At 42.8% G+C, this 14,694-nt stretch overlaps 1 protein-coding gene across 2 annotated transcripts in view; it reads left to right on the forward strand.

Annotated features, from left to right (window-relative positions):
• The first annotated feature begins 1,880 nt into the window (after positions 1-1,880).
• LNX2 (ligand of numb-protein X 2) overlaps positions 1,881-14,694 on the forward strand; it is a 187,704-nt gene continuing 174,890 nt past the window's right edge. Inside the window, exon 1 of one of the 2 annotated variants that reach the window (XM_077298294.1) lies at positions 1,881-2,099. The gene's annotated coding sequence lies outside the window, so the exon portion shown is untranslated. Of the gene's footprint in view, positions 2,100-2,915; positions 3,213-14,694 lie in introns of those variants that run through there. The other variant, XM_077298295.1, reaches the window with a different exon arrangement.

The following is a 14,694-nucleotide window of genomic DNA, read 5'->3' on the forward strand; positions in this document are numbered from 1 at the left end:
GTCACATTGTCAGAAACTTTTTTTATCTTCTACAGTTTTTAAAAACGGTTGATTAAAAATCAATGTAGAAAAGCTGCGGAGACACCATCACGTGTTTCTCAATGCAAGCAATGAATAGCCAGGTCTTTCACCGGGAAGGAACAACCACGGGAAGGGCAGCATCCAATAAAGGAAAACCACCTATGCCAAAACATGGTATCCATCCACAGACAGCTGTTTCGGGGTATTTGCCCCTCATCAGGGTGGAGTAGGAAACTGGCTATTAGGAGCAGTGCCTAGTGAAAAGGCTATGAACATAAGGATGAATGACCTCAGGGAGATCAAAACATCCAACACCGCGGAGACACCATCACGTGTTTCTCAACGCAGTGATCCAGAACACGGCCCCCACCCCTGATGGGAAATATGCAAATGCATGTAGAAAAGCCGTGGAGACACCATCACGTGTTTCTCAAGGCAAGCAATGAATAGCCAGGTCTTTCACCGGGAAGGAACAACCACGGGAAGGGCAGCATCCAATAAAGGAAAACCACCTATGCCAAAACATGGTATCCATCCACAGACAGCTGTTTCGGGTAGTCTTCCCCTGATGACACTTCACTTGAGTATGCACTGGAATTCTCAGACTAGGCATCATTAAAAAGTAAGTAGGAAAAAATAGAAAAGCAGTTAGTGTAATTAGGGAAGGTTAAGGAATTTTTTATGCAAAGGTATTAGAAAATAATTTAGATGATGGCACAAGATAGGGATTTAGAATGAAAATTACTTTGCCTTCGGACCACCCCTTTAAATGTCTGGACTGCTAGGTGGTAGGAGAGATACTGTAAAATTTAGTAGGACAGCTTTCAAAGGTTGGTGCCAGGATGTGTTGGCAGGGACAGACATTAGAGAGTGTGTGGTTGTAGCACCGTACGTCACAATATTATGAAATTAATTACACATGTTCGATCCATTTTTCGCATGCATTGAGATTTTATATCTACGATCTATTGATTAAAACGTACACTTATGTAATTTGCAATTCTTTCCAAAGACCAAAAAGCAGGCATTGTTACATCTGTGCATATAATGCAGCCCTGGGGAATAAGCCTGCTCTTCAGATAGCAATGCATCACGTCCTTCCCCCACCAGTAATGTAATGGTCATGCATGTCTGAGTGTACATCCATGGGGAAATCAATTTCATTATAAAGCTCGGTGCCAGACATCAAACTCTTTATGTCTTTATTTTTACTGATGATGGAAACAATGTTACCACTGTGGGGATGAATCTGCCTTGAATGCACTGAATTGTAACAATGACATGTGTCTTATTTCCAGGTGGATACAAAATCATCTTTCCTTTTCCTGCTATGTAAGGAATCAGCAATTCTTGCAGATCACATATAACATTCCAGGTTTGTTTCAGACCATTTATTGGTTTTGATTTCTGAATTGTAAAGCGCTGCGGAATATGTTGGTGCTTTATATATTAATAGATTAAAAAATATATATATATTTATTAGTAATTATTCCAGCCAGTAAATTAATCCGCTGACTATATTGAACAGATACTAATGTAAGCCCCCAAGGGCAGGGTCCTCTCCCCTCTGTATCGGTCTGTTATTATTAGTTTGTTTACTGTAAGTGATATTTGTATTTTGATGTAACCCAATGGAATCAATGGTGCTATATAAACAAATAATAATAATAAATACTAATGCTTACGCCGATCCCAACTCCAGAGGTAGGTACTCTGATCCCTAACCTGTCACTTGCTTTTTACCAGGCTACAGCAACTGCATGAGCAATCTCATACTCCCTGCTCAAAGCCTATTGGTCCAGAGTGACTGTCAGTCAAGGACACCACTGGCTTTCTATACTAGGATGGGGTGGGTTTTTAGGTTTCCTGGGTAACCATAGTCTGGGCTGAGCTGCAGCGGAGCCTTGGCAGGAGTGTCAGCAGCAGCAATAGGCGAAGGAGGAGGGAGGGGGCACTCTGACCGTCACCTCTCCCACTCAGGCATATTGGGCGACCAGGACTATTCTGTGTATCTGACACATGTATGTGCTGCCAGCGCCACCCTGGCTTGTTGCCTAGGGGGATATCACAGACAGGGGGTGAGTTAACTTCTTTATTTCTAAGGGTGGGGGGAGGAGAGAGGGGTAAGGGGGTCTACAGCTCATTGATGCATGATGTGTGGGGGTGTGTATTATGAGCTCTGACATTGGGCAGGGCTGCCTACTTACTGTCAGATGGAGCTTCCTTTGTTTTGCACATATTCTATAAATTCTGCACAATTGCTAATATTCTTCAATATTGACTTTGAGCGAACTTTCATTGGGTGACATGTGGAAATGATATTCTGTAATTCGTTTCCTTGGTGCAGTGGGAAAGTTGAGTATTGCGCTGGGAAAGCATAGTCCAGGGGAAGATGTATGTGAAATTGTGAATCGGAAAAACCTGCAACATATGCAAAATGCATCTTTTTTTTTTTTTTCCTTGTACCAGCGCCGAGTATGTAAAGTATCCAGCTGATTGCACATGATGGACATAACCGACGTGTCGCACACACCAATTTAGGGTTCATATAACCATAGGGATCCTTGGAGGCGTTCATTTAGTACCAGAGCGGTCCGTGCCTCCGGTTGGTATTCTGGAATCAGTGATGCCTAATTGAATTCTTTTGTTGTGGTCTCCTAGCAGTATGGCCAGCGTCCCCTCTGATGCAATGGGTACCTGCAACTCCTTTGCTTGCTCTGTTGGCATCACTGGCTTGGCTCTATAAATGACATGATAATTACACATCCTAATACAGATGTGTTGATAAAAAAAAAAAATTCTGTAGCAGGCGGCATTGGATCTTCCCAAGCCTCTGCAGGATGTTGCACAGCTAGGGGGCAGAGAAGGGGTTAAATCCACCCCGTCCCATGTGTGAAAATCATGGAAAGGATCCACTTTCTCCCGTGGGTATATTTGCTGTAAGACGAGATGTGTCAGCTGTTGATCTTTGGGTGCTGGTGAGTTACTGGCAGCATTGATTACAGAGGTGTATGCCCCGCCGCAGATCGGGAGGAAGCCTGCTGCCAAAACATAGCCGACTTATGGAAACATTTACCTTGGCTGACTCTGGGGCCAGAGGAAAACTTTATCTGCTGCATCGGCTGAGAGCAACGTCACGATTAGAATCCTACTTCCATGTATGTTGTCACCATATTGAAGACTTCAAACAGGTTGGCGGATTTTTAATGGCAGCATGTCATAAAATGAAAAGTTGTCACTCTCAGTGATACCCCCTCGTCAGTCCATTTTTTTTCTTCCCTTGGGTGACCTCCCTGTAACATTTGATGAGCATGCAAACAATTGCGGCTGCCGTAAAGGCACGACTGCTGCATCCATAATGTCTCTTCTTGCACATCGATATATTAGCTGTTGCCAGATGTCAAAATACAAACTGCATGCGTTATTAAATAGATATGTTAGACCTGGTAAGGCTGACGTACTCACTCTGAAAAATCATTTTTCTATGGATACATGATAAATACACCAGGCTTATCAGGTCCAAGACACTTATATAATAGTGGATGCAGTTTGTACTGTTGAATTCCATTTAAAGGGGATCTACAGATGTGTAAGTGTGAGTACTTAGATTATTAACGGAGCTTTCTCCTGAAAAGAAATGATCTTCAGTGCTGGGACCCTCTCTGATCATCAGAATGGGGCACTTTTATCCCGCTAGAATTGGTACATATGTTCAACCGGCGCTGCATTCGTTCTCTATGGGGATTGTCGAATAAAGCTGGGCACAGCGTTCCTACATTTCCATGGAGAATTAATGGAGAGGTGATCTAGCAGGGATAAAAGGGCCCCAATGTGCCGATCGGTAGAGGTCCCAATGGTCAGGCCATCACCGATCTATTATTTTCCACTGTGGATAGGTGATCATGTATTTTCCCCAGACAACCCCTTTAATGAAACGACAATCCTGGAGAATCTTTTCTCATAACTCATTGCTTTGTGCCATTCCTTAGTTATTCATTCTAGAAATTTGGGAAGAAATTGATTGTTGGGTCTTGCTATTTTTCTTGCCAAAGGGCCGTGTCTCTACAGAGTCGGATACTCTTAGCACTGATTGGGCAGAGTCAGATTGTGTAGGGAGACGCCCCCGACTAGTAACACCCAGTTGTCAATTTGTTCATAAACCTCTAAGAGGGATAACGGAGGAATAACAAGATAACAGGAGCAGTCCTGTCCATTTAAATGAGATGGACTCTATGGGAAGACACGTGGCTGTAGTGCCAAGTGGAGGGGGGTCTCTCTGAGCTGTGGCCTATTAGACAGCCTCCTGTTATACCAGTCATGGCCACTTTACTGTGGGTACCATACATTAATGACGGCCTAGAGCTGAGCCATGTGTGGGAGACTGCTCACAATCTAAGGACCTGGCAGCAATATGCTGGAGGACTAGTCCACATAACTACAGTAGGTGAAGGAAGATTGAAAAGAAAATTACCCAAAGTCCTGTAACCTGGACTAAGTCCGCCTACCGTTGCACATCACTGGAGGTTTTGCCTTCGCCCCATTAGACGAAATAAAGCCACTCTAAATGATAGTCACACAAGTGTCTGTCTCCTACTCTCTAATAGTAGTATCCACCTTGACTTCCCCATTAGTCATCGCAGTACATCCATAGAGCAGAAAGACTTCCCTGGGGGTCACAGCAGACCCTCCCACACACACACACTTTTCCAGTAGTCAAAGCAGCCCTCCATTCACTTCTTTAGTAGTTACAGCAGACCCCCCATCCACTAAGTTAACCGTCATAGCAGTCCCCTCTGCTTCCCTAGTAGTCACAGCAACCTCATATTACTTTTCTCCCTAGTAGTCACATCGAACCCCCAGTTCTTTAGTAGTCATAGCAGTCTCCTCTGCTTCTCTGTAGTCACAGAAACCTTATATTACGTTTCTCTTTAGTAGTCCCATCAGACCTCCACTTCCTCAGTTGTTGTTGCAGTTTCCTCTGCTTCCCCAGCAATCACAGCAACTTCATATTATATTTCTCCCTAGCAGTCAAATCAAACCCTCACTTCCTTACTAGTCGTGGGCCTAGCAGTCTCCTCCGCTTCCTTTATAGTCACGCAAACCTCATATTCCTTTTCTTCCTAATAGTCACATCAGACCTGCACTTCCACAGTAGTTATAGCAGTTTCCTCTTCTTCCCTAGTAGTCACAGCAATCTCATATTCCTTTTTCCCTAGCAGTCACAGCAGATCAATAGTCAGAGAAGTGTGCACACCAAGCCCTATTCCTGTTCTACCACAAAATCTATCATTTCCATTTGGAGGGTATCTATGTGCCCATAGTTTATAGATTTGCATTGGGGTGCCATTTTAGCTTTCATACCTGACCGTCACACATTTCACCTGACATCACTCTTTTAATGAACTCTCAGCGATTGTTTTGACAAATGCTTTTCGAGTCTCCTTTAGCCGATCCAGCTCCTGATAATGCTCTGTTGTGTGCGCTTGGAGGATGCTACAGCTTCAATCAGAGCATTTCATGTTTCCTCCATAGCTACACAGACCAGGCTATGGACCTGACCAGTCTGTGGTCCTGACCAGTCTGTGGTCCTGACCAGTCTATGGATCTGACCAGGCTATGGACCTGACCAGTTTATGGACCTGAACAGTCTATGGACCTGACCAGTTTATGGACCTGACCAGTCTGTGGTCCTGACCAGTCTATGGACCTGACCAGACTATGGACCTGACCAGTCTGTGTTCCTGACCAGTCTATGGACCTGACCGGTCCTTGACGATGACCCTATGTAACACTTAATGTGATCAGTAGTGGAACTGTAGCCTCAATTCCCCCACTCGTCGTGCCAAAGTGGCCTCCTGAGAAGCTCCTCCATTTCTCTCCCTAGCAACAAAGCTTCAGCCACTAAGACCAGAACCAGTGCAATCTGGGACATCTCCTCCGATTCACACACCTTCTCAGTGCTGATATCAAGCGGGGGTTTTGTCAGAGTGAGAGAACAGCTGCACGGATCCTGTAACTGAAGCATTTTTTTTTCTTTACACGTTTCTTCTACATCTCCCACGATATTATGTGTCGGAGAAGCTGCAGCTGAGTCACTTCTATATTTGCTTTATATTTGATCAGTAGAGTATAGGAAATTCCAAGATTCCAATAATCAGTATGAACATGTCAATAGAAATGTATCAAATCTAAAAATTTTTTTAATAATCTATGCATTTTTGGGGATTTTTAAAAACTTTTTTTTAGTTTTATTATGCAGCAACCATCTTCCTCTGATCATCATTTTGGAGATTTTCTGTACAGCAGTCACATGGACATTAGAAATCGACACGGAGACGTGTGCAGAGTGTTGTGGGCATGGGCTGTGATCTGTGCAGTGCTTACTGCGCAGGGAGAGGGGAGGCCATCACTCAGGCCACGTTCACACTAGCCGTATTTGGTCAGGATTTCACATCAGTATCTGTAAGCCAAAATCAGGAGTGGAACAATCGGAGGAAAAGTATAATAGAAACATATGCACCACTTCTGTATTTATCACCCACTCCTGGTTTTGGCTTACACATACTGATGTGAAATACTGGCCTTATTGTCAGTGTCGGTTCTGTATTATCTGCCTCCAGTGACCTCTATGAGACTGTATAATGATCTTTATAAAACAGGCAATGTTGACCTAATATGATGCTGAGCGAAAACTACTGAATTTTTTGATATTTTAGATAGATTGTGGCAAGGAAAATACATAGAAAAATACCCAAAAAAAAATAATATTTTTGGACAAATTATTCACTTTAAACATCAATTCCAATTAAAGGTATCTATAGAGTAATGGAATAGATATAGAGTGGTCTCAATTTCCCACCATTGCTTAGAAAATTCTATTATCAGAATGTGACTTTTTACTTAAATCAAGTTTTTGTCTTAAATGTTTTATTTAAAAAAATCATTTTTTTAACATATCTAATATGTATTAAAATATCGAAATATTGCAATTTACACCATGGCCACTGGGGCTTTTTAGCAATTAGGGTTAGGGACCGGGTTAACTCTATTAATTCAGTAAATCCACATGTACACAGCCACAGTGGTCAGACTCCGACCCTATCTTTGGAATTGAAGCATCTAATGTGTGTGTGCAAAGGTCATTGTGAATGGAGGGAAGCAGGGTCAGCGGTAACATCATCTATTGTGATCGGTGGGTCAGTGTCACGGGGGTACTGGGTAGACTACAGCTGATTACCCGGGCCCCTGCAATATCCCTCAGACTAGGGAAACCCTGTCTGTCCCTCTCCCAGAATTTACACTGAAGGTGTGCATGTCTGGGCCGCCAGGCCTGACCCTGACTCCTGTTTCAGTACTAAGCTGAAACCTCCACCCGCCACCCAGTGATAAAACCTCACACCAGCCCCTACAGAAAGCACAGACAGGGAAAACTAAAAACGCACCACGCCGCAGACACACAGGAAAACACTATAATGTGCGCAGGGCAAAATACAAATATAGGAAGGAGAAATATGACGAAGGATAATACACCACCAGATACGATATTTCCTCTCCTAGACCACCACTCCAGACCGAGATCACCAGGCACAAGACACAAGCTATAATCAGCGACGCCCAAAGCCCAGCAGAACTATTTAAAGGCAGTGGGCGAGACCCAGCCTCCAATCCGAGTACCAGCTAGATTAACCCCCGAACAACCTAGATGAAATCTAGCCGGCGCCACTGAGCGCATAGTGGACGAATGTGGAATTACCGCTGTCTGTCGGACGCCCTAGTGTGAATAGCGTCCGACATGACAGTCAGTTGTTTATAGAGGCATTATCAGTAATGATGACTCTGAGTGAGCATGCTCGGGTGTTATCCGAGTATCTTGGGCGTGCTCGAATATGTTCCAGTCCCCATGGCTGCATGATTCAGGCCTGTAAGACAGCCACAACACAGGCAGCTGCTGGGACTATTGGAGCATGCCCGAGATACTCGGATAACACCCGAGTAAGCTCGGATAACATGTTATCACTAGTTATCAGCCATTGTAAGCCTGAATTTTAAAGCCTTGCTGAAATTTCTCCCTGAAATCACAATTAGTGAGTCTAATAAAGCCCCAGTGGCCCATGTGGAAATTGCAAAATTACTATATTTTTTTTTATATAAAGATCATAATCTAAAAGAAAAAAAAAATTAAAATAAAAAAAATAAATAAATGTAGCACGGAAATCTGATTTAAACAATAGATCATTCTCTGATGATGGCTTTCCTTTAAGCCTTGTGATAGCACAAGTGACATAATAGTGGACCGGTTCCCTGGGGACTCTGTGCTCTACTTTTTCATCACTGACACGCTAACTGGAGCAGTCCCTTCAATAACAATATATTAGTATATTGCTCTTATTTGATGTTAAGCACCCGTAGACTAGATTTTCTGCCTAATTTTGGTTTTCTTAACTTAAAAAAATGATTAACGTCACAGCCTGGCACCCCACTGATATCTGCGGTCTGATACAAGCAATGTAGGGAGCGAAACACGGCAGCTTCGTACATTGTTTGTGGCCAAGTACTGTTGTTTATCTCCCATTTTCGTGAATGAATTGGACATACTCTTCCCAGATGGCAGATTAGATTTCGATTGACCAAGTCTTCCATTTTCTCAGAGACATAAGCCGCTGCCAGATCTGTCCTACACCCCTTTTCCTACTGAGAAAACATGCATTCCTAATCATGTATGGGGGATCGAAAAAGCTGGCCATACACATAAGGACAAGATATCTGCTGATTTTGGTGGGACCAGCAGACCTTCTGATGACTATGGTGGTCTTCTACTTCTCATAAATAGTTTATGTTGGAGAAAATATGGATCGGGCTGTTGATTTTTTTAGTCTGGGTTCACGTAATGCGGTGTAACGCAGTCCGTTAACGCTGCCATTAACCCCTATTATCGGACGCATCGCCAACGCATGCCATAATCGGCATGCGCTAGCGATGTGCCATCATTCTGTGACGGACCCTTGGACGCGGGTCGTCACCGCTAGCGCAGATAGAGCATCTGCGCTAGCGAGATTGCATAACGCGATCTTTTTCGGCACTTGCGTTAACGCAGTCCTTTTAACGCATGCGTTGAACGGACTGCACTAACGCATTGTGAACCTGGCCAAAAGCCTGATCCTTTTGTTATTGCTGGAGATAAGTTGCCAGCAATGAGCTAACTGAGAGTAAATGTTTATGGTGGAATCTTGGATTTTCCCATAGACTTGCATTACACGCGGAACATCCGTAGGTAAAAAACTCACAAATGTACTAAAAACACATCAAAAAAGTTTTGTCAAAGTCAAATACCGGGATGTATCAAAAACAAAGCAGCTTTATTTAATACATAACGTACCAGAGATAAAAACCTCAGAGTCAAAAATACGCTAATAATACATGTAAAAAAACGCAAGTAACCTAATTTATTTAATAAGTGCAGAAATCCTGCAGAAAATCTACATTAAAAATTCCCCACCTCATTGTGGTAACATAGCCTAAGCCCTAAGGTCTCATTTAGACATCATTTTTTTTCACGTAAGACAAAAATGTCCCAAGTTTCATCAGTGATTTTCATTAGAGTTTGGTCAGATCTTCATCAGTTTTTTTTATTGAGGAGAAGGTGGAAAAACTTTTTTTTTCATATCTATAAGGGTTCGCTCACATCTGCATATATAATATCGTACAGATTCTCAGCCAGAAAAGTTGGCAAGAGTCATGCGTATGGCATTCCGTATGTCATGCGAGTGTGAGATTTTTTTCTCGCCTAGCATCCATATGACATCCGTATTATATCCGTATACAATCCATATGCAATGTGTTTTTAACATCATGTTTTACATTCTATAATGCTCTATGTAACTTAAAGCTAGTTTACAAAAATGATTAGGCGATCTTAGATAGATAGATGATAGAAAGATAATAGATAGATAGAATAGATAGATATCCTGTAGACATATAATTTCACAAGCCCCCTACATATAATAAATTAGCAGCCTTTAGTGCCTTTCATGTGCCACTAAACGGTGTTTAGCCTTATTTAACCTAATAAATAATTAGAAAAAAAATGCCCCCTATTTTTGATAACCAGCCAATGTAAAGCAGACAGCTTCAGGCTTATCAGACTGTGAAGGTCCTTGGTTATTGGGCACTTTCCAGGCTAAAAATACCAGTTTTCAGCCACCCTAGAAGTGGAGCATCACATGAGATGCGCCATATCTGCTGCCCGACTAATCCATCTCTCTCCTCGCTACTCCTCCGCTTCCCCCCTCTGCAAATCTCTTCACTGGCTCCCATTTCCTCAGCATATCCAGTTTAAATTACTAATACTAACCTACAAAGCCATCCATAACCTGTCTTCTCCATATATCTCTGAACTAATCTCCCAATATCTTCGCTCACGTAATCTCCGGTCCTCCCAAGACCTCCTTCTCTCCTCCACACTTATTCGCTCCTCACCCAACTGCCTCCAAGACTTCTCCAGAATATCCCCCATCCTCTGGAATTCTTTGCCTCAACACGTCCGACTATCAACCACATTCGGATCCTTCAGACGGAACCTCAAAGCACACCTCTTCAGGAAAGCCTACAGCCTGCACTGACCCCGCCGCCTCCTCATCACTACCGAAGCTACCGCCTCACCAACACCGGAGCTCCTGCAACCCTCAACCTATTGTCTCCTTCCTCACCATCCTGTAGAATGTAAGCCCGCAAGGGCAGGGTCCTCGCCCCTCTGTATCAGTCTGTCATTGTTAGTTTGCTTACTGTAAGTGATATCTGTAACTTGTATGTAACCCCTTCTCATGTACAGCATCATGGAATCAATGGTGCTATATAAATAAATAATAATAATAATATCTGGTGCTTTGCCCAGTTCTTCCCAATTGCCCTGGTGCGTTGGCAATCAGGGTAATCGGGCTTGGAGTTGATGTCAGGTGTGATTTCTGATATACCTTTTGTCTTTGTAATCCTAGTTGAGGCGAGCAACAAGACGTAGAAGACTATCTCTTACTGCCTGCCTCATTAGGTGTATATGGCCGAAAATGACGCACGTCAGAGCACAGTGACTCAGTCTACATCATTATAGTCAATGGTATCATCGGCGCATTAGCCCAAATCCCATTTTGCAGAGGGTTCGATTGTAATCCACAACAGAGCCACTGACTGAGGGTTAAAACACTATGTGAAATCATCCAAATAAGAACCAATTTGGTTTGTAGACTCTGTGGTTAAAATTGGTCAGATGTGTGTAAGGCCTCATTCAGACATCTGGGAAACACAGCCCATGTAAAACCCGTGACAGATGGACTGTCCGCACGCAGGTTTCCTGGCTCATAGGGATATAAGACACTGTTGATTTAAGTTGGGATGCCTGATGCCAATCCAAACACACGGACTGTGTTTCAGGGACGTCTGAATTTGGCCTTAGCAGGACAGAACTGTACATACATATGTAGCACTTTACTGCAGCAAAATACACGGCACCAATTCCTTGTGTAAACCGTGCCTATTGGGATCTTTTTTTACAATCTTCTTTTTTTTTTAAAGAAAATAAATGGAAGATTGTAGAATCCCTGTCTGTATAATCACAATTGTCATCACTCTTATATGTACAATTAAAAGGTAATTCCACCAAAAACAAATGATCTGATAAAAGTCCAATGTTGAAAAGAACAAACAAACTAATTATTACATTATATATATATATATATATATATATATATATATATATATATATACTATACATTATGCCGCTAATCTGAAATATTTTTATACCCTACAATCTCAGCAGTACGCCATGCACTCCGGGGTGCTAGGCATGGTTATCCTGCTATTCGATGTGTATTAACTTTCATGTTTTCCCTGGAGAAATATTCATTTTACTCTTTTTTGCTTTATACTAATATATATTCCTTTCCTGACAGGCAGCTTGGCTGCGAAATATTAACCTGCTGCAATCAATTTTTCTTTTCATCTGCAGGTAAACAGTGTATAAAATGGCCACAATCCATCCCCACTAACAAGCATTGGTGCCAGACAATAAATGAGTCAGTTTTTACAGGTTTCTGAGAGTTCTGAAAGTAACAGTAGAAAAATTAAATCTTAGAACTTTAGATAATTTGGCAAAATGGCACAAAAAAACACTTCTCTGTTTCAATAAAATTATCATTTTTATTAGCAATCCCCAAAAATCCCATAGGAAATAATATACGGTATATGCAATGAAGATCAAGGGGCCGATTCATTAAGGTGTTAAGCCAGAATCCTGGTGTAAAACACTTTAATAAGTCGCAATATTTTTGTGCATCTTGTAAGTTGTGCAAAAATATTGCAATTCTTAGTGCTTACGTGCCAGTCCTGGCTAACTTCACCAATATGGAGCTACCAATACATGAGTCCGACTCTGGATGTATGATTTTAGCCATATATGTTTAACTCTAAAACTCTGGAGTGTTTCATAGGAAAAAATAGTTTAAATGTCACCATGGACCGATCCACAAGGGAGACTAGTCAGACAGGCGGGTCCACAGTGGCTTCTCCCAACCCTCTACTCTGGAGTGACAGGTCTTTCCTGTGTACCTGTATAGGGAGAGACCTGTCACTCAAGGGCAGCAGGCAGGGAGAAGCCACCAGAGACTTGCCTTTCCCCGTGCCTGACTAGTCTCCCATGCGGCTCGGTCCTCGGTGCCTAGATATTGTAATTTATCTTCACAGATTCATTATCTTCATATTATTTTGTATTTTCTGTATTGTGAAATACTAATATAAATGTTAGTGTGGGCAGCTATCCCAGAGAGAATAAGTAAAATGTTATTTACATTATATTTAATAGGTTAAACTACAAAGTAATTGTAAAAACAAGCAACTATTCAATTGTATTCTTTATAGAAATCCTCTCTGCTCGTAAGAACGGAGGGATTTTTAATTTTATTGCTTAGTGTCCTAGGTTTCCGGCCATTCGTGCAGGCTATCAGAGGTGGCTGCTCTGCTAGCCATACAGTGCAGTACTTAGAAGCTCTTTTCTATAAAGCTTGTAAGCTCTGCTCTGAAGCTGACCGGATGTCACGATCCAGCCAGCTCTAGCGTCCTTGCGCTCCTCTGATGCTGCAGAGGCTAAGGTATCTGTGCTTGCAGCATAGGACAATGCTCAGGTTCAGGTCAGAGGTGCAACCATGATGCTGGTCCAAACTGCCAATCAATCAGGAGCTCATGGCCCCCAGGCAAGCAGGAAGGCCGGGGAGCAGTGCGCAAGTGAAAGTAAATGATAAGAAAACTTCTTTAACTGTAAATATAAGGTACATAAATTGCCACATTCCCTTTGTAAGGTGCCAGAGGGCAGTAGCTGTGGTCGAGCTGCTGCTCCATGTTACTTAACAGGAAAAACGTGTCCTAGTGTAGGGTACATTACACTAACTTGTAGGCCATAGGCCTCCGCTGTCTTGTGTTCTCCATCTTCAGGAACAGCCACACATTATTCAGGAGACGTCCAGTTCATTTCCACGTATAAAAGTTTACTGGACAGTTCAAGTACATCAGATTGTACACGCAGTATCGGCAAAGCACCCTGTTGTGAATTCCATCTGGGCTCCCTCTGGTGGCCTTTAGCGTTACTGCGGGTCTGTAGCAGGGCTCAGCTGCCTCATTTCCTGCTATGACTGGTCCCTATTTAATTCCACCTGGACCTTCACTTGTTGCCTGCTGTCGGTGTATTCAGTCCTGATTCTGTGCTCTCCTGCCGGAGAAGCTAAGTTTGTTTGTTACTCTTGCTCATTATTTCCTTGAAAACGTTTCTCAGTATATAATGAGTTCAGTCCAGCTTGCTATTATGTGATTTTTCGCTTGCTGGTTAGTTCTGGGGTGCAGAGTGCGCCCCTCACATCGTGAGTCGGTGTGAGGGTTCTTGTTTTCTCTGCGTGGTTTATTTTTGATAGTTTTTGTACTGACCGCACAGACTCCTATCTATTTTCTGTCTATCTAGTGTTAGCGGGCCTCATTTGCTAAACCTGTTTCATTTCTACGTTTGTATTTTCCCCTTAACTCACCGTTATTATTTGTGGGGGGCTGTCTAAAACTTTGGGGTTATTTCTCTGAGGCAAGTGAGGTCTTTGCTTTCTCTCTAGGGGTAGTCAGTTTCTCAGGCTGTGAAAGAGGCGTCTAGGTTTTTAGGAACGCCCCATGGCTACCTTTAGTGTGTGTGGATAGGATCAGGATTGCGGTCAGTATAGTTTCCACATCCCCAGAACTTGTCCTATATTCTGGTCATATGTGTCAGGTCAGTTTTGAGATCCTACCACCGGATCACAACAGCACCCTCCATTTCTTGTTTCAGTAATACAATACATTTCCCGCTTTACTTTCCGTTCCACCTGGACTATCCCTACTTCTCCTGTTAGCCCCAGGGATTTCTTGTCCAGCCCCGCAGTATTGCCAAGATCCGTTACCTTTCCCTCACGCGGTTCCACGTACATCTTCCTCTGTATGGGAAGGGTTAAGGTGCTCTCCATATCACCTATTTCGAGGCTTATTCTCCCGACGTTGCCTAGAACAATATGTACTCGCTTCTGCTAGTAGCCCACTGCATCTTGAACTTGATCTTGTTACTGTCACTCAACGAACTCTCACACGATCTGCCTAAAACAGGAAGTGGTACTCGTT

Source organism: Ranitomeya variabilis, chromosome 3 (assembly GCF_051348905.1).
Source record: "Ranitomeya variabilis isolate aRanVar5 chromosome 3, aRanVar5.hap1, whole genome shotgun sequence".
NCBI lineage: Eukaryota > Metazoa > Chordata > Amphibia > Anura > Dendrobatidae > Ranitomeya > Ranitomeya variabilis.